This window comes from Danio rerio, chromosome 24 (genome assembly GCF_052040795.2).
Source record: "Danio rerio strain M-AB ecotype USA chromosome 24, GRCz13ab, whole genome shotgun sequence".
Classification (NCBI taxonomy): domain Eukaryota; kingdom Metazoa; phylum Chordata; class Actinopteri; order Cypriniformes; family Danionidae; genus Danio; species Danio rerio.
The window spans coordinates 35,631,223-35,653,604 of NC_141044.1; the positions used below are offsets into that span (position 1 = coordinate 35,631,223).

The 22,382-nt window shown below is 36.8% G+C and overlaps 1 protein-coding gene across 29 annotated transcripts in view; it reads left to right on the forward strand.

Annotated features, from left to right (window-relative positions):
• Positions 1-22,382, forward strand: part of pde1ca (phosphodiesterase 1C, calmodulin-dependent a) — a 203,529-nt gene that overhangs the window by 109,752 nt on the left and 71,395 nt on the right. The window lies entirely within an intron of this gene.

A 22,382-nucleotide genomic window follows, 5' to 3' on the forward strand; every position in this document is an offset into this window, starting at 1 on the left:
TGAGGGATTTGTTTACCATTCATGTTAAGTTTGGGCTTACTTATGCACTTCTATATGATTGTTTTCCATCTATTATTCCCTGATTTTGGGAATAATTTATAGTTATGGTTGGGTTTAGGGGTAGGGAATGGGTATGGATTACATTTTCAAACATGTTCCAAAGATGTTAATCCAGGGTTGCATCGTTCTTGGCAAAATCATGACGTGCTGTATGGGTATCAACAGCTGCTTATCCTACATTAAAATTAATCCTTCATTTTACCAGACCTGCTTTTGAGTTCTTCGTAATTCACATGTTTAACCTTTGTAAACACTGTAAAAGGAAGCGACATCACACTATATGTCATCCTCATGGCGCTCTGCCTAAAGCTAATTCTTAGTACATTAGCAAAAGAGGGAAGAGCTTCATAAAAGGTCAGCTGGGCTCTTCTGGAATTGCATTATGCATTATGTCGTATCCTGTCATATAAATCAATCAGACCACACTGGGCATTGATTGTGTCCCCAGTGAGTAGTTCTAGAGGTCTGGACCTTTCCTGAGAGACTCCAGATGGACCTGCCAAACGCTCTGTCAACACTGTGGCTTTCAACCTCTCCTTGCCATGCTACCGGAGCCTCTGAGACAATTAGTGACCTGGACAGAACAGACCGTCAACCGTTTCTGTCTGGCCAGCTGTTCTGCAGACAACAGCGGCTGTATTTAGAGTTTCCCCATCCTGGCCAATTCCACAGCAGCTTTTCTGGTCTTAATTAGTGATGACGGGCAGTAAATGGTGTGTTGTTATGGCCATTAAACTTTTCACCCACTGTTAGCATCATTGGCCACGCCGCCCATGAGGCATCGCTGCTTCTGTCTTCACAGCTACAGAGAAACAGGGTTTTTCCTTCCAGACCGGGCAGATTCTCTATATCGTCTGCCAGGAGCTCAACACAGTCCAGGACTTGTACATGCAGCTCATGATCTGACTGACTGTAGACATGTGGCCAAAGCCCCTTTAAGGCAAGTCAAGTCTCCTGGCTGCAGTTGTGGCATTCAGTGAATGTCTATGTGAATGGCTAAAGATTACAATTAGAGTTGTTTTATGTACATTTTTGACTCTTTTAAACCATTAGCATACAGTTGACGTCAAAATTATTCGCCCTCTTGTGAATTTCTTTTCCAAATATTTACTCAAATGATGTCTAACAGAGCAAGGAAATTTTGCACAGTATTTCCTGTAATATTTTTTTTCCAGAGAAAGTCTTATTTGTTTTATTTCGACTAGGACTAGGATTAAAGCAGTTTTTAATATTTTATTAATAAAAATATTAATAATAATAATAATAATTTAGGGTAGGGATGCTCCGATCAGAATTTTTTGAGTCGATACCGTGTACCGATTCCTTATCATGGTGATCAGCCAATACCGAGTACCAATTCTGATGCTTCAAGCTTTATATAACTTTAAAATTAAATTTTTCATCCAAGTATGAAACTTAAGTGGAGATCTTTCCTTTCCTAAAAGAATAAATAAAGGATGTTGCATATAATCCTTTAAACATGTCTCTTATAATCATCTAGTGTGGACACGTCATGGTCAGAAGCAGCTTTACAGAAAATAATAAGACAGATTTAAAAAATGGTAAGAACAATTAACTAACAATGTAGTTTGGAAACATTGCAAACGATGGAATAATAATTCAACAAAAAAGTTTGGAGTGCATATTTGATGCATAGGAAGTTTTGCATCAAATATGTAATTATATATTCATTCTCTTGTCGGCTTAGTCCCTTTATTAATCCGGGGCCCTTCCAGCCGCAACCCATCTCTGGGAATCATCCACACACACACTCACATACACACACTCATACACTACGGACAATTTTTAGCCTACCCAATTCACCTGTACCACATGTCTTTGGACTGTGGGGGAAACCGGAGCACCCGGAGGAAACTCACACGAAGGCAGGGAGAACATGCAAACTCCACACAGAAATGCCAACTGAGCCGAGGTTTGAACCAGCGTCCCAGCGACCTTCGTGCTGTGAGGCGACAGCACTACCTACTGCGCCACTGCCGCGCCCTATATTATATATGTAATATATATAAACCCGTAAACAAACACTTGCGATCAGTTCATGTGATCGGCCAGGGGTGCATTTCGGAAAACCACTGTTGGCCAACTAAGGCTGCATGTTTCGTTGTTGCAAACATAGTTTGTTGATTTGGTGTTTCCCAAATCCATCGTTCCAATGAACACTCGCAAACTGCACCGCAAACTTGCACGCTTCCAACTACACCTCTAGAGCTGTAGTTAGAAGCATAGTTCCTGGTTCTGTTATATTCATCCCCCCTGTGCCCTATTCACTTACAACATTCTAACATTTAAACTTGGAATCATTAAAAAAAGCAATAAAAGTCATCTTTCTTATGTGTAATTTGCTTTCAATGTAGTTTTACAGTTCAGTTTTAGCGACCTTCATATTGATAATTGCGTTCCCTACGTAGTGCACTTTCAATACATTTATGCCGTTATGAACAGAGCCATGGTTCATGACTAAAGCTATAGGTGACCTACTACTTAAAAGTGGAATTTATGTTACACCTCCAAAGCTTGTGAAAACAATAATATATAGCATATGTTAATGTTTTTATTTTAGAGTAAGTTATTTATTAACTAATTTATTAATTACATTTCGGCAGTGGGTTGAATATGTCAAATTGAAAAAGTAGACTTTTCAAAAATAAACAATAATAATAATAATAAAAAAATAATAATGATAATAATAATAGTAATAAATAATAATAATAATAATAATAATAATAAATAATAATAATAATAATAATAATAATAATAATAATAATTAATAATAATAATAATAATAATTATTATTATTATTATTATTATTACTATTATTATTGTTGTTGTTGTTGTTATTATTATTATTATTATTATTATTATTAGTAGTAGTAGTAGTAGTAGTAGTAGTAGTAGTAGTAGTAATAAAAAAATGGCCTACTGTAAATTACAACCATTAGCCTAACGATTTATATGAGTTATGTATGAGATTAAAATATGTGTTAGCTAAGTGGTTTTATGTTTTAGAATAATTTGTAATTGTAAAGGAAACACAGGCCCTATATGTGTCGTTTACATATATTTAAATATTTATGGAAAACGGGTGCATGTTTTTACTAAAACTATTATTGTTGTTTCTTTTAAATGCGTGTGCATGTAAAACAATAAAATATGCAGAATAAATTATGGGGTTTTTCTGTAAAGAAGTAGTTACTCCACCCTGTTTAGAGCATAATTATGGACATTTTAAGTTATAACTAACATGGTTCAAACGATGGATCTGTGACAGAGAACCTGCAGTTTTGGGAAACACTCGTCACTACATCGTTCTTTTCCCAAACTACACATCGTACTATGATAGTTCAGCCACGAGTTATGTTGTTGTTTGGGAAACGCACCCCAGAGAAGCGAGTACCAATCGAGTCATGAAATGTGGCCGAAACAATCTCCAGCCGATCGATCAGAGCATCCATAATTTAGGGGATAATAATTCTGACTTTATCAGGTTGCAGATATTTAAGAAAAATGCTAGGTAAACTTATTGTTTATCTGAAAAACAATGCTGAAGTCAGTTATTCTGCCTTGAAATTGTGCATTTTGAGTCGTTGTTTTGGCCTCTATAATCAGCCATCTGCCAGTATACCCAATTATATTTCAGCAGCCAGGTTGCCTTGGTGGAAAACGCAGCTATTTCATTACAGTTTTGGAGGCTTCCTCACTGTATTTAGGCTTGGCTGAAAATGCAATCTCTGGGAGACAATATCAACCTCTGAAATGAAACGCAGATTTATCGTTATACAGATCCATGTGGTGGTTTTTAATTAGCGAATAATGCAGATATTGCATACATGGGATTGCAGTGTGCCAGCTGGAGAGTCAGGGAGTCAGCACAACACCAGAAATCTTTTGCTTCAAGAAGGGCCTCACAAGCTGCAGCACACAGTCAAACATATCCCTCAACGACATGTGAAAGTGTTCTGTCCACTTCATCACAGTTGTTCATCATTTTTCCATGTGTCCACAGAACTGCATATGTTCAGCACACAAGCCTCTGTGTGATGAAAAAATCTGTCAAATGTAAATAAAAGGCAGCCGTGGTTGTTAGAAATTGACCATTAAATTAACTGTAGAAACCATAAAAAGAATGTTCTGAATTTACTGTAAACTACCATATTTCATTGATTTATAGCCTTTTACACCAGTGTTTTGAAGTTCATAAATCTACATTTATTTATTTATTTATTTATTTATTTAAAAGAATCTCAGTAATATCAATAAAAAGTGAAGTGCCATGCAGACAATTCTGGGAAAGTTTATTTATGGTTATTAAAGGTCCCATAAAATGAATCTAAAGTTTTGTAGATGTTGGTATCAGGATTGTTGTCTATGATATCTAAAAGCTAGTGTCCTCTAAAACAGTGACAAAATTTCTCTTTTGAAGATATAAACCTGATTTAAACATATAAAGCTTGTCACTTCCGCCTGAATGGATCAATTTTTTTTTTCACATCACCTCATACTTCAATTTCTCATCAAATCGTGACCAATCAAATGCTCTCTATTAACTGACATGTGCCGCCCCCTTTAAGACACTTTACATTTGACCACTCTCACAGGTAGAACTGTGATAAAAACAAATGCTATTGGCTGCTTTTTAAAGGGGAGGAGCTAAATTACGTCCCACCCTCTCTTCAAGTTTCAGTTGAGATTACACCAAACATGGAATAAAATTGCACATTTCAAAGCACTTCATGGCACCTTTAATCTTATACTGTATATTAGGGAAATGTACCTGTTAGCCAGCACTCACTTTGGGGATTTACACCTACCTAACTTCAAATAATAACAGTTGTTGACCCATGTAAGCTACAAACACAAATTAGATATCATTGGAAAGAAGACACTTTGGACTGTACTGTGGTAAAAGGGGACACATTATAGCACGTTATACATTATGAAGTCATGGCGAGGCAGTGGCGCAGTGGGTAGCACGTTCGCCTCACAGCAAGATGGTCGCTGGGTCGCTGGTTCGAACCTCGGCTCAGTTGGCGTTTCTGTGTGGAGTTTGCATGTTCTCCCTGCCTTCGCATGGGTTTCCTCCGGGTGCTCTGGTTTCCCCCACAGTCCAAAGACATGTGGTACAGGTGAATTGGGTTGGCTAAATTGTCCGTAGTGTATGAGAGTGTGTGTGGATGTTTCCCAGAGATGGGTTGCGGCTGGAAGGGCATCCACTGCGTAAAAACTTGCTGGATAAGTTGGCGGTTCATTCCGCTGTGGTGACCCCGGATTAATAAAGGGACTAAACCGACAAGAAAATGAATGAATTATAAAGTCATAAAAAATCCAGATTGGATTGTGTTCAATATTTGATTCTCTATATACAAACACAGGAAAACATTAATGTAATGTCCTAGAAAAAATATGCCTTGAAAGCCAAGTGTATTATATTTCAAATATGATGAAGATAGCATGTGAAATGAGATTTCAGTAAAAGGTTTTCAGCAACTATATTGGTGTCTTTCTTTCCCTCACAGTCAGAGGCATTTTCTCAAAAATGACCATCCTAAACTAAAACAATAACAGTTGCTGAATGATTTGGTCTACATTCACAGTTCATTTATCTTTGGAAAGAGGACTGTATCAACTGTATAAAAAACACTGTTTTAACTGTATAAATAATAAATAAAAATATTTACAAATAAATGGCTTTTAGTTCAGGTACTTACAGGTTCATGGTACTTAATGGTTTTTTTCTAGAAATAAATGACAGAACACCATTGCCTGTGTCAACAGAGCATTTTTGAATTTACTGGTTAAGTAATTCTGGTAATTTTATGGATATTTACTGAATGAAAAAGAACATTTTTTTAGAATTTGTTAAACAGAAAGTTAGAAATCATGTAACCTTAGAAAATCACTTTACTGTGACTTTAATCAATATAATGATTGATATAAGAAGGTCGTTGGTTCGAGTCCCAGCTGGGTCACTTAGCATATCTGTGTGGAGTTTGCATGTTCTTCCCATGTTGCATGTCTACTCCTCTGGTTTCCCACACAGTCCAAACATGCGCTATAGGTAAAATCATCCATTCATTAATTTTCTTTTCCGCTTAGTCTATTTATTAATCTGGGGTCACCACAGCGGAATGAACCGCCAACATATCCAGCACATTTTTACGCAGCGGATGCCCTTCCAGCTGCAACCCATCACTAGGAAACATCCATTCACACTCATTCACACACATACACTACGGACAATTTAGCTAATTTACCTATAGCGCATGTCTTTGGACTTGAGGGGGAAACGGAGCACCCGGAGGAAACTCAGCTCAACTCAATTTATTTTTAGAGCACTTTCAACAAACCACAATGGGTACCAAAGTGCTGTACATAAAACACATGCAAATATACACAAAACCAAAATACATAAACTCAAATCACATGATTAAAAGCTAAAGAAAATAAGTGTGTTTTCAGTGACCTCTGAAAAGACTCAAAAGTTGGAGCTGTTCTTAAGGAGAGTTTAAGATTGTTCCAGAGTCTTGGAGTTGCTAATGGAAAAGCTCTATCACCTCGACATATAAAGCGTGATCGTGGAACTGTCAAATAGTGATGAACCTTAGAGCGAAGAGATCTCTCAGGTTGGTGTTTATTAATTAGCTCAGAAATAGACTCAGGGGACACACCATCGAGGGATTTAAAAACATACAACATACAGAACTTTGTGCTTAATTCTAAACTGGATTGGCAGCCAGTGTAAAGAAACCAGCACAGGTGTAATGTGTTCTCGTTTTTTGTGCCTGGTAAGAGCCTGGAAGCTGCGTTCTGAACCAGCTGCAGTCGTGAGAGAGAGGCCTGACTCACACCCAGATTCAATGCGTTGCAAAAATCCAGATGAGAAGAGATGAAAGCATGTACAACCTTCTCTAAGTTCTCCGAAAGAGAGGACAGATTTCAGCTTGGCAATATATCTTCATTTCATTCATTAATTTTCTTGTCGACTTAGTCCCTTTATTAATTCAGGGTCGCCACAGCGGAATGAACCGCCAACTTATGTTTTTAGCAGCGGATGCCCCTCCAGCCGCAACCCATCTCTGGGAAACACACACACACACACACACACACACACACACACACACACACACACACACACACACACACACACACACACACACACACACACACACACACACACACACACACACACACACACACACACACACACACACACACACACACACACACACACACACACACACACACACACACACACACACACACACACACACACACACACACACACACACACACACACACACACACACACACACACACACACACACACACACACACACACACACACACACACACACACACACACACACACACACACACACACACACACACACACACACACACACACACACACACACACACACACACACACACACACACACACACACACACACACACACACACACACACACACACACACACACACACACACACACACACACACACACACACACACACACACACACACACACACACACACACACACACACACACACACACACACACACACACACACACACACACACACACACACACACACACACACACACACACACACACACACACACACACACACACACACACACACACACACACACACACACACACACACACACACACACACACACACACACACACACACACACACACACACACACACACACACACACACACACACACACACACACACACACACACACACACACACACACACACACACACACACACACACACACACACACACACACACACACACACACACACACACACACACACACACACACACACACACACACACACACACACACACACACACACACACACACACACACACACACACACACACACACACACACACACACACACACACACACACACACACACACACACACACACACACACACACACACACACACACACACACACACACACACACACACACACACACACACACACACACACACACACACACACACACACACACACACACACACACACACACACACACACACACACACACACACACACACACACACACACACACACACACACACACACACACACACACACACACACACACACACACACACACACACACACACACACACACACACACACACACACACACACACACACACACACACACACTATGGACAATTTGGCCTACCTAATTCACCTGTACCGCATGTCTTTGGACTGTGGGGGACACCGGAGCACCCGGAGAAAACCCACTCGAACATGCAAACTCCACACAGAAATGCCAACTGAGCCGAGGTTCGAACCAACAACCTTCTTGCTGTGAGGCGACAGCACTACCTACTGCGCCACTGCATCGCCCGGCAATATATCTAAAATAGAAATATACTATTGTTGACAACCTTATTAATTTGCCGATCAAATTTAGGCTAAGAGTCAAAGACGGAACCTTTTTACAGAGGAAGACTTCTTCCAGGAAGCAATGACAGATTGCCATTAGAATCCAAAAATCCGAACGCTGGGAGAACATACAAACTCCACACAGAAATGCCAACTGACCCAGCCGAGGCTTGAACCAGAGACCTTTTTGGACAGCACTACCTACTGCGCCACAGCAATTGCTGCTATAGGTGAATTGAATAAGCTAAATAGGCCATAGTGTATGAGTGTGTGTGTGAATGCGAGAGTGTATAGGTGTTTCCCAGTGCTGGGTTGTGGCTATAAGGGCATCCGCTGTGTAAAACATATGCTGCAATAGTTTGCGGTTCATTCCACTGTGGCATTCACTAATAAATAAAGGGACTAAGCCGAAGAAAAATGAATGATTGTTATGTTAATACAGCAACCTCTGAACCTCAGACTTGTACACTTTAGTGTATGCTCAGCTCTTTCTCTCTGGTTTACCTCAAAAAAAGAATCATAATTTGCTTGGGATTTCCTTCTAGTTGATGCTGTAATCTTATCATGCCCTGCTTTACCCTCAGACGTGGAAAATCATTAAAGCTGCATTTTTATCTCCGCTTACGCCTCAAATCTTCAACCTAAGATTACCTGCAGTCATTAATCCCCAATGAAAGCGAAGACAAATGAATTTTAATGAATTACGCTCAATGGTATTTACACAGAAAGAGCGTTCAGCCTGTAAATCGGAACTTTTTTGCCAGGTTTTATAGGCGGTTGAATGCGAGCGACCAGGTCACAGAGCAAGGTTATGGATCCACACTCGAATGAAATTCTGTTGGTCCTATTTCACGTAGCAGACGGCTATATATAACAAGCAGTACAGTCAAGCCCAGGTCATATTTCATAACTGTCCTAGTCAACCTGAATAGCCATACAGTAACATGTGGGATGTGCAACACTTAAATAATCTGATTATTCGCCATTGCATCATTCAGAAACGTGTGTATGTGCGCTCGCAAACATGCGGATGCGCACTTGTGTGTATCAGTGACCTTCGTGTTGTCAGCAGACAGTGAAATGTGAAGGAGGTTCGGGATAAATGGGATTGTTAGGGCTGAGTGACAGCTCAGTGTCAGCTAAATCTTTACCAATTATCAATCTAACGTCTCCACTGAAGTGTTACTGAGCAAAATAGGAGCTGAATATTTAATGAACTCCCCCCCCACCCCATCTATCAATCTATTTCTTTCCATCTGCCCTGTGTCTGTTTAGTTTAGGAAGGCAATTAAAGTCAGCACATGACCTGTAACCTGAAGCTTTGACTGACCTTCATACCAGCAAGAAACATTTGTGAGGGATTGTGTCCCGGTTTGCTGCTCGGTAAACAAGCTGCACTTTTCTTTCAGAGCTGCCAGTGCATTGTGTACGCCTGTGGCGGCGTGGATAAATGCAGAGACTCGAAGTTGCAAACACGATTTTCATTATGCCACAGATGGTCACTTCAAATCAGCCATTTTTGGAGTGCCAGAGTTAGAAATCTCTTTCTATCGCACTGTTTTTCCATCACAGCTGTTCGCAGATTTCATCACTCACTTGCATATAACAACGCCTGAGTTAAAACATTTTAATAGAACAACATTTACACACCATTGGGATTGGAACAAGTAGGGTTGTATTGTTTTGAGAAAGCTGTCTGCTAAATAAAAGCTTAGCATTAGACCTGGGGATTTGGTTTGCTTGTGTTTTCTGTTTTTTTGATTTGGAGTTGGCTTGATTTGATCGAATATTTAGTTGATTTTGATTCACATGGGAACATTTCCAGATTTGATTTGATTTTGATTCATAAGCTTTTGACTCATGAGTTGATTCTGATTCATAAGTTTTTGACTCATGAGTTTATTCAGATTCATAAGCATTTGGCTCATAAGTTGATTCTGATTAATAAGCTTTTGACTCATGAGTTGAGTCTGATTCATAAGCATTTGGCTCATAAGTGGATTCAGATTCATAAGCTTTTGACTCATAAGTTGATTCTGATTCATAAGCTTTTGACTCATGAGTTGATTCTGATTCATAAGCTTTTGACTCATGAGTTGATTCTGATTCATAAGCATTTGGCTCATAAGTTGATTCTGATTCAAAAGCTTTTGACTCATGAGTTGATTCTGATTCATAAGCTTTTGACTCATGAGTTGAGTCTGATTCATAAGCTTTTAACTCATGAGTTGATTCTGCTTCAAAAGCTTTTGAATCATAAGTTGATTCAGATTCATATGCTTTTGACTCACAAGTTGATTCAGATTCATAAGCTGTTGTAATTTTGATTGAACTTGATTTGATTGTATATTCTACATATATATATATATATATATATATATATATATATATATATATATATATATATATATATATATTTTTTTTTTTTTTTTTTTAGTTTATTTCCATTTTTTTTTTTTTTTACAATTCTCAGGGCTTATATTTGATTCGCTGTGTTTTTGTCTCTTGTTTTTTTATTTAGTAGTAGTTTCTGATTCTGAATCTGGAGGATTCATTTCCAGATTTAGTTTGATTTGATTTTGATTCAAAACTGACACAGTTCAATACTATCTGATTGGTTTGTTAGTTAGATTTTCTTTAATTTATTATATTTCCAGGTTTGATTTGATTCTGAATTTGATAGAAACATTTCCAGACTTGATTTCATTCTGATTCAATTGGGAATATTTTGAGATTTAATTTGATTCTGGGTGACACGGTGGCGCAGTAGGTAGTGCTGTCGCCTCACAGCAAGAAGGTCACTGGTTGAAGCCTCAGCTGGGTCAAGTGAATTGGGTAAGCTAAATTGTGTGTGAATGAGCATCCGCTGCGTAAAACATATGCTAGATAAGTTGGTGGTTCATTTTGCTGTGGCGACCCCAGATTAATAAAAGGACTAAGCCAAAGGATTCAATACCATCTGATTGGTTTGGTTTAGTGTGATTTTCTTTAATTGATTGTATTTCCAAATTCAATTTGAATCTGATTCATATGTATTTGGTTTTATTCAGTGTAATTGAGTGACAGTGTTCAGATGTAGTTTGGTTGTAAATGATTCTAAATCACAAACTCTTCATTTATTTTAGTATGATTTGATGTAATTTAATATTATATTTATGCTGTTTCAGCTTGTTTATGTAACCTCATTGTTGCTTTATGTTTTAAAGTCAGTTTAAGAGGTTTATAGTTCTGAGTCTTTTTTTAATGATTCAGTACTAACTGAATCTACTAAAGGACTTGCTCAAGTCATTTTTTTTGGTTCCATGTTTTTATCAAACATTATTGTTCATGACTGTCACGTACAGTGATGGAACCATGCGACCTTTAATCATGCATTACAGAACTTCACTAAAATGTATTTTAACATCAAAGAAAATTTCAATAGAAATGTTTAACTGAACAAATCATTTCCATAATTTGTGTTTCTTTATTTAAGAGTGCCGTGTCACAATTTCAAGATGCAGTAGCATGTAATGTTGCTGAATGGCACTGGACTCTCTGATCCTCTCAGTGGGTCACACATGTACAAACTACAGTACCATAATCTCTCCAGCGACCTCCTTATGTGCATGTTTTCAGGATTAATCCAGCCAAAACCCATGTCGTCCAGTTAACAATTAGAATACTTCTCCGCATCTTATCTCCACTTATCCTATTTTCCACCCAAATTCTCCTCCTCGATTGATCATTTACTGACACACCCGTAATTCTTTGTGCTCAGTATTTAGGAGAATCTTTCTTATCTGTCCTCTTTTTGTTTGTGTCTGTAAAAAATGAGACTATAATCTAGATTTAGGGCTGATATCTTCCATTGGCAAGTGCTTTCACCCACTGCTTTGTTTATTCAGACCACTTTCTTAATGCATTAATCTTCAAAAGAATAGATACAAGACACTAAATGTGTGAAAATTATGTCTGACAGATGGAAGGGAATGGTTTAAAGTGACTTCTTTAATGATCGCACCACCCATTGTGTGCATACTGAGTTTGCATTAGCGTGTGTGTAGCTGCTGCATGTGGCTGGAGAGGATTAGGGCTGCCCTGTGATGTGCTGTATTGCGATGCTTTGAGTTAATGCACTATAAGCCAGACATTTATCTCTGGAGGTTTGTGACTGCTGGTTGTCTATGTGCAGTTTTGAGTTACAAACCAATCCATTACAGTTCTGATTCCTGACCACAGATGTATTAATAATGACTACATAATATATGGTTGACTTTTATTACTTATCAAATACTGTACAAGCAAGCTATGTAAAAACAGACTTTGGTTGGACTTTATCTTATAGGATGCACACAATCACATACACTTTCAGTATAGTGAACTTGCTTAAGAAAGTGTGCACTAAAGTCACAATTTACTCACTATTTACTCAGCCTTAAGTGTTTCTAAATCTTTTTTGTCTTCTGTTAAACACAAAAGAAGATATTTTAAAGAATGTTGAAAACCGGTAACCATTGACATCCTTAGTAGGGTGAAGAAATGCAATAGAAGTCAATGGTTACCAGTTTACAAGATTTTTATGTTAAATATAGTTTTTTTGCCAGTATGTTGAAAACTGGTAACGATTGACATCAATAGTAGGACGAAGAAATACTATGGGAGTCAATGGTTACCGGTTTTCAAGATTTTTCAAAAGTGTTTTTTCCAACAATGTTGAAAATGGTAACCATTGACATCCATAGTAGAACAAAGAAATACTATGGAAGTCAATGATTACCGGTTTACAAGATTTTTTTTTCTATCTTCTTGATGAGAATGTTGAAAACCGGTAGCCATTGACATTTTAGTGAGACAAAGAAATACTGTGAAAGTCAATAGTTACCGGTTTACAAGACTTTTCAAAATATCTTGTTTTGCTAGAATGTTAAAAATCGTTTGACATTGACATCCCTAATAGGACGAAGAAATATTATGGAAGTCAATGGTTACCGATGTACAAGATTTTTAAATTTAAATATATTTTTTCGCTAGAATGTTGAAAACCGGTAGCCATTGACATCTTTAGTGAGACGAAGAAATACTATGGAAGTCGATAGTTACCAGTTTACAACGTTTTTTAAAATAGCTTCTTTTGCTAGAATGTTAAAAACTGGTAGCCATTGACATCCTTAGGATGAAGAAATACAATGGAAGTGAATGGTTACCGGTTTTCACGATTATTCAAAATATCGTCTTTTGCTAGAATGGTAAAACAATGACATTGGCATCCTTAGTATGATGAAGAAGTACTATGGAAGTCAATGGTTACCGGTTTTCAAGATTTTTAAAAATATATTTTTTGCATGAATTTTAAAAACCAGTAGCCATTGACATCCTAAGTAGAATGAAGAAATACCATGGAAATCAATGGTTGCAGGTTGACAAGAATTTTTAAATTAAATATATATTTTTTGATAGAATGTTGAAAACCAGTTGCCATTGACATCTCTAGTGAGATGAAGAAATACTATGAAAGTCAATAGTTACCAGTTTACAAGGTTTTTCAAAATATCTTCTTTTGCTAGAATGTTAAAAACTGGTAGCCATTGACATCCTTAGTAGGACAAAGAAATACTATGGAAGTCAGTGGTTACCGATTTTCAAGATTTATTTTATTAAATATCTTGTTTTTATAGAATGTTGAAAACTGGTAGCCATTTGCATCTTTAGAATAAAGAAAAATAATGGAAGTCAATGTTTACCGGTTTTCAAGATTTTTCAAAATACCTTCTTTTGCTAAAATTTTGGAAATTAATGGTTACAGTTTTTAAGAGTTCTCAAAAGATCTTTTTTTTTTTTTTTTGCTAGAATTTAAAAAGCAGGTGGCCATTGACATCCTAGGTAGGACAAAGAAATAATATTGAAGTCAATGGTTACCAGTTTACATGATTTTTCAAAATATCTATTTTGCTGGAATGTTGAAACCAGTAGCCTTTGACATATTTGGTAGGATGAAGAAATACTATGGAAGTCATTTGTTACTGGTTTACAAGCTATCTTCTTTGTTAGAATGTTGAAACCGGTAGCCATTGACATCCTTTGTAGGACAAAGAAATACTATGGCAGTCAGTGGTTACCGATTTTCAAGGTTTTGCAAAACATCTTCTTTTGTTAGAATGTTGAAACCGGTAGCCATTGACATCCTTACTAGGAAGAAGAAATACTATGATAGTCAATGGTTACCCCATACATTTTTAATCAAGCAACAGGACTACAGTTGCACATGTGCCTAAAACTGATTGACCAGGCTGTGGATTAAAGCTAACAAAATAGTAATTAATGTTCGGTTTCTCACGCAGACCAATCATTTGCATCACAAGACCTCATCAGTAGCGATGGCTATTGATTTGGACTTGTTTGAGTATTTTTTATCTAAAAAAACTATCACCATTCACTTCAGTAACCATTCAATTGTTGCGTGAACTAACCCTTTAAACAGTTTTTAGTTTGAACAAGAATGTGTTAGGCGTTCAAGATGTTTTTGTAGTAAAATGACCTTCTGTATGTTGATTAATTTCCTATTTAAGTGCACTAGATGTTATTTCTCCATTGTCAAAGTGAGTCTCTAGTGGATGATTAAATCTAATATGAATCCTCTGATAATTCCACCTCATATGGCTCTGCATGATATGATGAGTCTTTATTAGTGGATGCGTCAGGAATGTGTTTGTTCATAATCCTAAATGGTTAATCCAGACAGATGTGAGTTTCTTCGGTTTTCTGGTTCGCACATCTGTCGAAGTGTAGTTGGCCATAGCTACTGGAGCCACGGACATCATTTCAATCCTGTAGTGCACGAGTAATTTTGCCAGAATCCAATTAGAGAGCCGTTAAAGGGGATTACGGCGCACTTAGTCCTGCTCTCCTCAACCTGATTAAAGGGTTTATAGAGCTTTTGCAGTGTTGTGCTTCACTGACAGGTTTAAACCCGATGAGCTGAGGAAGATCACTCCAGCATTGCTTTTCTGCTTCTCTGTGCTGTGGTTTTGGAAAGGCTTAACACAGTGAACCTGCTGCTGACAGGTTCAGATCAATCTCTGGTCTGGAAAGCACAGATTTGTCTATTAAAGCGCTGAGATTAGGAAGGTGTGTGTTGTATGCGTTTCCCAAACTAAGCCTGTTTTTGAGACCATTGGGATTTTCATTGTGATATTATTTTGATCCTGTTTTAGGAATAATCTCGGTTTCATTACTGTAATGCTTAAAAAAAGAATCCTATATTATTTTAAATTGTAAAGCAAGCTAGAGTAAGTCTGTTAGTGAAGCATTTAACTAAATTAGTTTATTATTACAAAGAATATACACCTTTTTTAAAACTTTATTGATTTTTGGAGGTTTTTAACATGTATTACAGAAATCAAAACAAAATGTAAAAAAATTATAATAAAAAATAAATAATTCAAAATAGAAAAATGACAAAAAACACACAAAATAATAATAATTATTATTATTATTATTATTTTATGAATACAAATAAAAAAAGTGAATGCATACAATATAAAGGTAAACCATACAACAATGGTAAATCAATAGCAGGTGATACAAGTTTTTAGTTTCAATATTTTTATTATTAGAAATTTTCACAGACATTTACTTGAAAATACCCTTTTTTTAAAACATAAACATAAAACTTGCATTCAAACACATTTGAAAAAAAAAATCAATCAACAACAACGACAAACAACAGTCATAAAAGTAATAATTAAACAAAAAATAAATAAATAAACATGCGTTCCCCCAACACGTTCCCCCAAACACCCACCAGTGCTATCCAACAATAAATATAGGTACTAAAGGCATAGTAAGCATATTAATCACAAGTTTGTAAAAAGTAAATAAAAGGGGACCAATTTTTTTTCAAATAACAAAACCTTGTCTTCTAATATCATTTTTTTTCCCCCGATGTAATGTACCGGTTAACTAGCCATAATTTAAGAGTTGGAACTTCTTTTTTCTCTCAAACCAAAGGATGAGTTTTTTGGCAGAGATCAACCAATATGAAACAAACTGTGGTTGTACCGGTGTAAGTCTCAAAAATTCTTTAGATATTCCAAATATTTAATAATTAATATAGGATCTGGTTCAATCGGAATGTCTAATGTAATGAGAAAACTTGAAATATTTTGTTCCAGAAACTAATTTGTGACACACAACATAGGAATGAGACAGGATTGGAATCTGAAAACTGAAATTTTTTCACACACTGGGGACACTTCTGGAAAAATTCTATTCAAATTACACTTGGAATAATGAAGCCTATAAAGCACTTTAAACTGAATCAGACAAATTTTTGCATTAATGGGACATCTGTGAACCACTTTGTTCCCAAATTTCACTTGGAATTTCTACTGCAAGTTCATCTTCCCAAGCAGATTTAATGTTCTCCTTAGATGGACTTTTCATCTGTTCTAAACCCTTGTAACGCAAGGAAATGGTACTACCATCTCTTAGACATCTTTCCAGAAATGTGTCCAGATGCATGGGCGATACTGTGGCATAATTAGAAATGTTAGACTTCACAAAATCTCTTATTTGAAGGTATCTAAAGAAGGGATTAGAAGCAGGTGATACAAGTTATACAAAGAACAGATTTGTATCAGCGAGATTTTGAAATGGAAAATGTGCTTAATGGTCAATTAAATGTCAATGAAATGTTACCTGATTGTATATCCTTATTAAATACAGATCAAGACTGGGCAATGGGCAATATTTTATCATTTGCAATATACTGGTAAAAAATCATTGTAATGTTCTCATGCAGTCTGTTGTGACTGACTAAACACCAAGTTAATCCATAGCCAGTGAAGTCGTAATAATGTTGATCATTTACTGTCACTCTTCTTATTAGCGTTTGTGGTGAAAACTGCAGTAAAATAATACCTCAATTCTCAGAAATTGTGTTTTGACAGATATTTGCACTTAAATGTCCATAACATAAACAGACTCCAGTTCTCCTTGTAGTAGAGATTACAATAGTAAACAACCTTATAAAACACTGTATTTTTTACAAAATAATCACTGACATAACGTCTTTAACATGGCTAATGTACAAAACGTACAGCATTGCCTCTATGATGATTTTAAGCAGATGGTTTAGATCAGGGGTGTCCAAACTCAGTCCTGGAGGGCCGGTGTCCTGCATAATATAGCTCCAACTTTCTTTAACACTCCTGCCTGGAAGTTTCTAGTATACCTAAATAGAGCTTGATTAGCTGCTTCAGGTGTGTTTAATTGGGGTTGGAACTAAAATATGCAGGACACTGCCCCTTCAGGACCGAGTTTGGACACCCCTGGTTTAGATTGTCTGAGAGAGCACTCAGGAACACTAACATGAAGTGACTAAATAGGAAGTATCTTATAACAAAAACTAAAAGTATTAATTTTTACAAATTAAATAGGTTAATTAATTAAATTATGAATTTCACATTTTAACAAAAGGAATATGCATGAAAATATTTAAAGGAAGATATTTTAAAGTGATACTTCTTAAAGGGCAACACAATCATAATAACGATAAAATCTATAAATAGTCTGTGAAATTATTTATTATTACAGTAGTACAAGTGCAATAGTTTTGTGTGTTTGAGCCTGTCCAGCAGGCACACAACGTCACAAGACGTTATTATTAGGTCACGTGTTGGGACGTCAGGTGACCAAAGTTCAATGTCGAGCCAGCGTCTAAGGTCAACATCATGACGTCCAATAATGACATCCAATGACATTGATTTTAGGTTGCGTTAGAAAGTGACCAAAATCCAACTTCGAGCCAACATCTTAAACCAACATCATATTGACATCAAGTACTGATATTTATTCGTCAGATATGGCAACCAAAATCTACAGTCTGATAGACGTCATAGTGATAACGTCCACACAATGTCAAGCTGTAACATCATTAGACTTTGATATATGGTTGATTAAGGTTGGATGTTGACATCAGCCTGACACTGGGTTCTGACGTCCACCAAATTTTCATTTCCACACAAAATGCAACGTCCCCACGACATTGGGATACTACATCAATCTTACATCATGTTGACGTCCTGTGATGCTGTGCGTTTACAAAATACTGATTTACTGACATACTTTAAGTTCAAAACTCATAACACAAGTTGAGTCCCCAAAATAATATTTTTTTGTGGCTAGACATTGTTTAATATGATATCACAGAATCATGGTATTTTTAGGTGATAAAGGCTAGGTCAATTAGCATTGCACTATAAAACAGAAGAACACAAATAATCCAGATATTGCCTCAAGCTTGTTTGATCCATTTGTCCGTTTCTATCTGTAACCTCGGGGATTGACACATACAACAGAGGTAGGATCCAAAATGCAGGTTTATTCGTGGTCAGGCAAGCAATGGTCAATACAGGTGCAAACAGGTATATGTAGGAAGTCCAGAATCGTAATCAGTGACAAGCGAGAGGTCGAAAGGCAGGCAGAAGACAGGGATAACTAAATAAACAATGCTAGGTAAGTACACGGGAAAACAAGGCTAGGAAAATGCGTTGTAATGTCACTGTGACAGATAACAAGACTCAGCAACAGTGAGTGTTTATGTGCTGTTTATGTAGTGCAGTAATCAGTCTAGTAGCAGCATCAGCTGTGGGAGTCTAATTAGTGGAGACTTGGAGCAGGTGTGTGTGTGTGTGGCATGACTGAATATGCAGTCCATTTAGAAGCAGATTTGTAGTCCTATGTGTGTGTGAGTGTTTACCAGCGACCTCTGGTGGTTAGATCGCTGGTGATCGTAACACTATCATCTTTATACTCATGCGGTGATAACTGACCATGGTTGTTGCTAGATTAGATACGGTTGCAGCCGGATGTTAGTGAGAAATTTTTATAAAATTTATTGAATTTACCATTATTGTATTTTATTAACATTTACCCCCACACAAACCCTAAACCCAACCATTACACTAATCTGAAAACCGTAGTTGTACCAAGTACTAATTATTTTATTTGTTAAATCACGCAAAAAATGGTATTTTATTATTGCCTACCCCTACCCTAAACGGTTTCACAGTACTGTAAAAGTATTACTTATTGTTAAAGTGTCACAAAAATGATGCTATATTGATATGCGTATCTGCTGCTGCATCCTATCTAGACTTTACCGCTGACCAAACGGTTGCGGCTGGAAGTTAACAAGACTTATTTATATTATTTATAAAATTTTACATTTATAGTGTTTTATTAATGCCAAACCTAAACCCAACCGTTACAGTTTTCTAGCTGACGTTTTCTTCAGTAAAATGTATGTGAAGATAATGCGTTAGAGGTCGTCCAGTATGAATAAAATTAAATTAACATTTCAACGTATGCTCAAGACCTCAAACTCTGTCCTGCAATGTTTATTACCTGCTTCTAAACATCTGCTTGTCTTTTATATGCACCTGAAAAGCTTGATCAGTTGCTTCTTTGTTTAAATATGGTTCAGCTCTGCAAGATAGTGGACATCCAGAGGGTTGAAGTGTGAAAAGTCTAAAATCAAAAAAATAATACTTTTGTCTAAAGATACTCTACTTTTTTTTTAAACTCTCAGTGAATGCATAAAAATTGTCATCAAAATTATCGATATCGCAATAAATACCTGAAGATTTTGTGATATAATTTACATTTTTAAAAAAATAACTTTTAAAGTCCATGTCCTTCATCCCTAGGGCTCTTGAATTCCCATGATGCAGAAAATACAGATGTAAAAAATTACTGTATAACAGTGAATGTCACAAACTATAAGATTAATTAGCACAATGTAGCACTTGTTCCTCAGTTTTTTAAGTAAATAAATAAAATGGATAGCATAGAGCCCTAGATGTGCACGAAACACAAGTTTACACCTTTAACATTTTCTAATCCCATTTCTTCTTTCTTCCCATCAGAAAATCCGAAAGCAAATAAACCATGTTAAGATTTTGAGATTTGAGACGAATCAATCATGTTTAAATATTTGAAGAATTATAATTGGTTTATTTTGGTCGTTATTATTGGAGAACATGATGCCATAGTTTCTTCTGGTTTTGGCTCCGTTTAGTATTTGTCCCGGTGAGCCTCCGGTGGTGAGTCGGAATTAAAGTACCGATGGGAAATCGGGGTGCTGACCCGTCTTCCTCTTGGAAACCACATCCGGATGGAGATTTAGCCACTGATTGTTTAGGACCTGATTACCAGCATATCCTTGTGGTCCAGTCTCCCACCATGCGGCAGGAAGGCATTTGGGCCCCCCGTTGAAGCCACATATGTTTCAGGCTACATGTGCCAGTCAAATGACGCAACTAAAATCCCCACAGTAAACTCAGCGGTGCCGGAATTCGCCGGAAGCACGTGGTGTTCAGCGATTCTGACTTTGAACTCAACGGCTCTGTCAAGGTCACAGTAAACAGCCCACTCAGCACAAACACATTCATTCAGCAGCCTGAGAGAAACACGCACAACACACAGCACCGTAAACACTGTTACTGTGTATCAACACACTCATGCTTTCTGCTGGATCACACAGATATGCTGTTGTAGCACAGTCCTGCTCTATGAGAAAAAATGCATGGGAGAGTTTTCTAATAACAGCAAAGCACATGTGGTTTTATTTGTGTAAGCATAGCGTATCTGAACAAAATGTGTGTGTGTGTGTGTGTGTGTGTGTGTGTGTGTGTGTGTGTGTGTGTGTGTGTGTGTGTGTGTGTGTGTGTGTGTGTGGCTGTAGGCGAGCCCCACATGTAAATACGTCTCAATGCGATGCTCCTACACTGTCATGTATTGTCTGGCAGATACTGTCTGTATGAACAGAGCAGCAGTGATATCACACACTTCCTGTTCATTATGGAGTCCTAATGAGCTTGTGTGCTGATGACTCATCGTGAATGTTTGACTTCTGTAGAGCAGATCAACTCCAGCCTAAGGGTTAAGTCTCGAATCTCAGGAACAAACACAACAACGGCCCAATCACAGCTCATTTAGCTTCAACCTACTGTACAGCTACAGTATGGAGTCTCCAAAGATTTTGATATATTTATGCTTTTTGTGCATTTTAATGAGTGCAAGAAATGCTCTCACAAACCCATACCACTGGTTTTAGAATAGTAAGATTTGTTATGTGTTTTTGAAATATTTCATACTGTTAAAAATAAAAGTTTTCTACTCTTATTCTTTGTCATCGGGCCTCTGCATTGCTTGGCCCCGCAATTGCTGCTTGCAGCTATATTTATTATTATTATTATTATTATTATTATTATTATTATTATTATGTCTATTGAGTCATTCATTATTTGATTAAATTAAAAACTATCAAATTTATACAAATAAAAGAAGTTTATTATGAAGATAATGTAGTTATAATTTTAATAAGGACTAATATTCATAAGGAATATATACTCCATAATAATAATACAAAGTCATTATATAAATATATTGCTATTTCAATAAAAACAAAGTATATAGTTTTTATTATTTTTGTCATTTATGTATATTATTTTCATAATATATGTATATATTATAAAATATTAAATTTATATAATGTAACTTCATATATGTGTGTATGTTTCTATGTTTGTGTGAATGTGTGTTTTTTTCCTAATACTGGGTTGCAGCTGAAAGGGCATCTGCTGCATAAAACATATGCCGGAATAGTTGGCGGTTTATTCCACTGTGGTGACCTCTGATAAATAGGGCACTAAGTCGAAGGTAAATAAATGAGTTAATATTCCTATTTACATGACAATATAATTCTTGTTTGCTACTGTAAGTATATCTATGCTATGTGTAGTGTGTGGTGCAGTTCAAATGTTCAGCTGAGCTTTTGTCACCATCATCTTCACAGTGCAGGACAGGGAAAATGCAGAGGCTCGAAT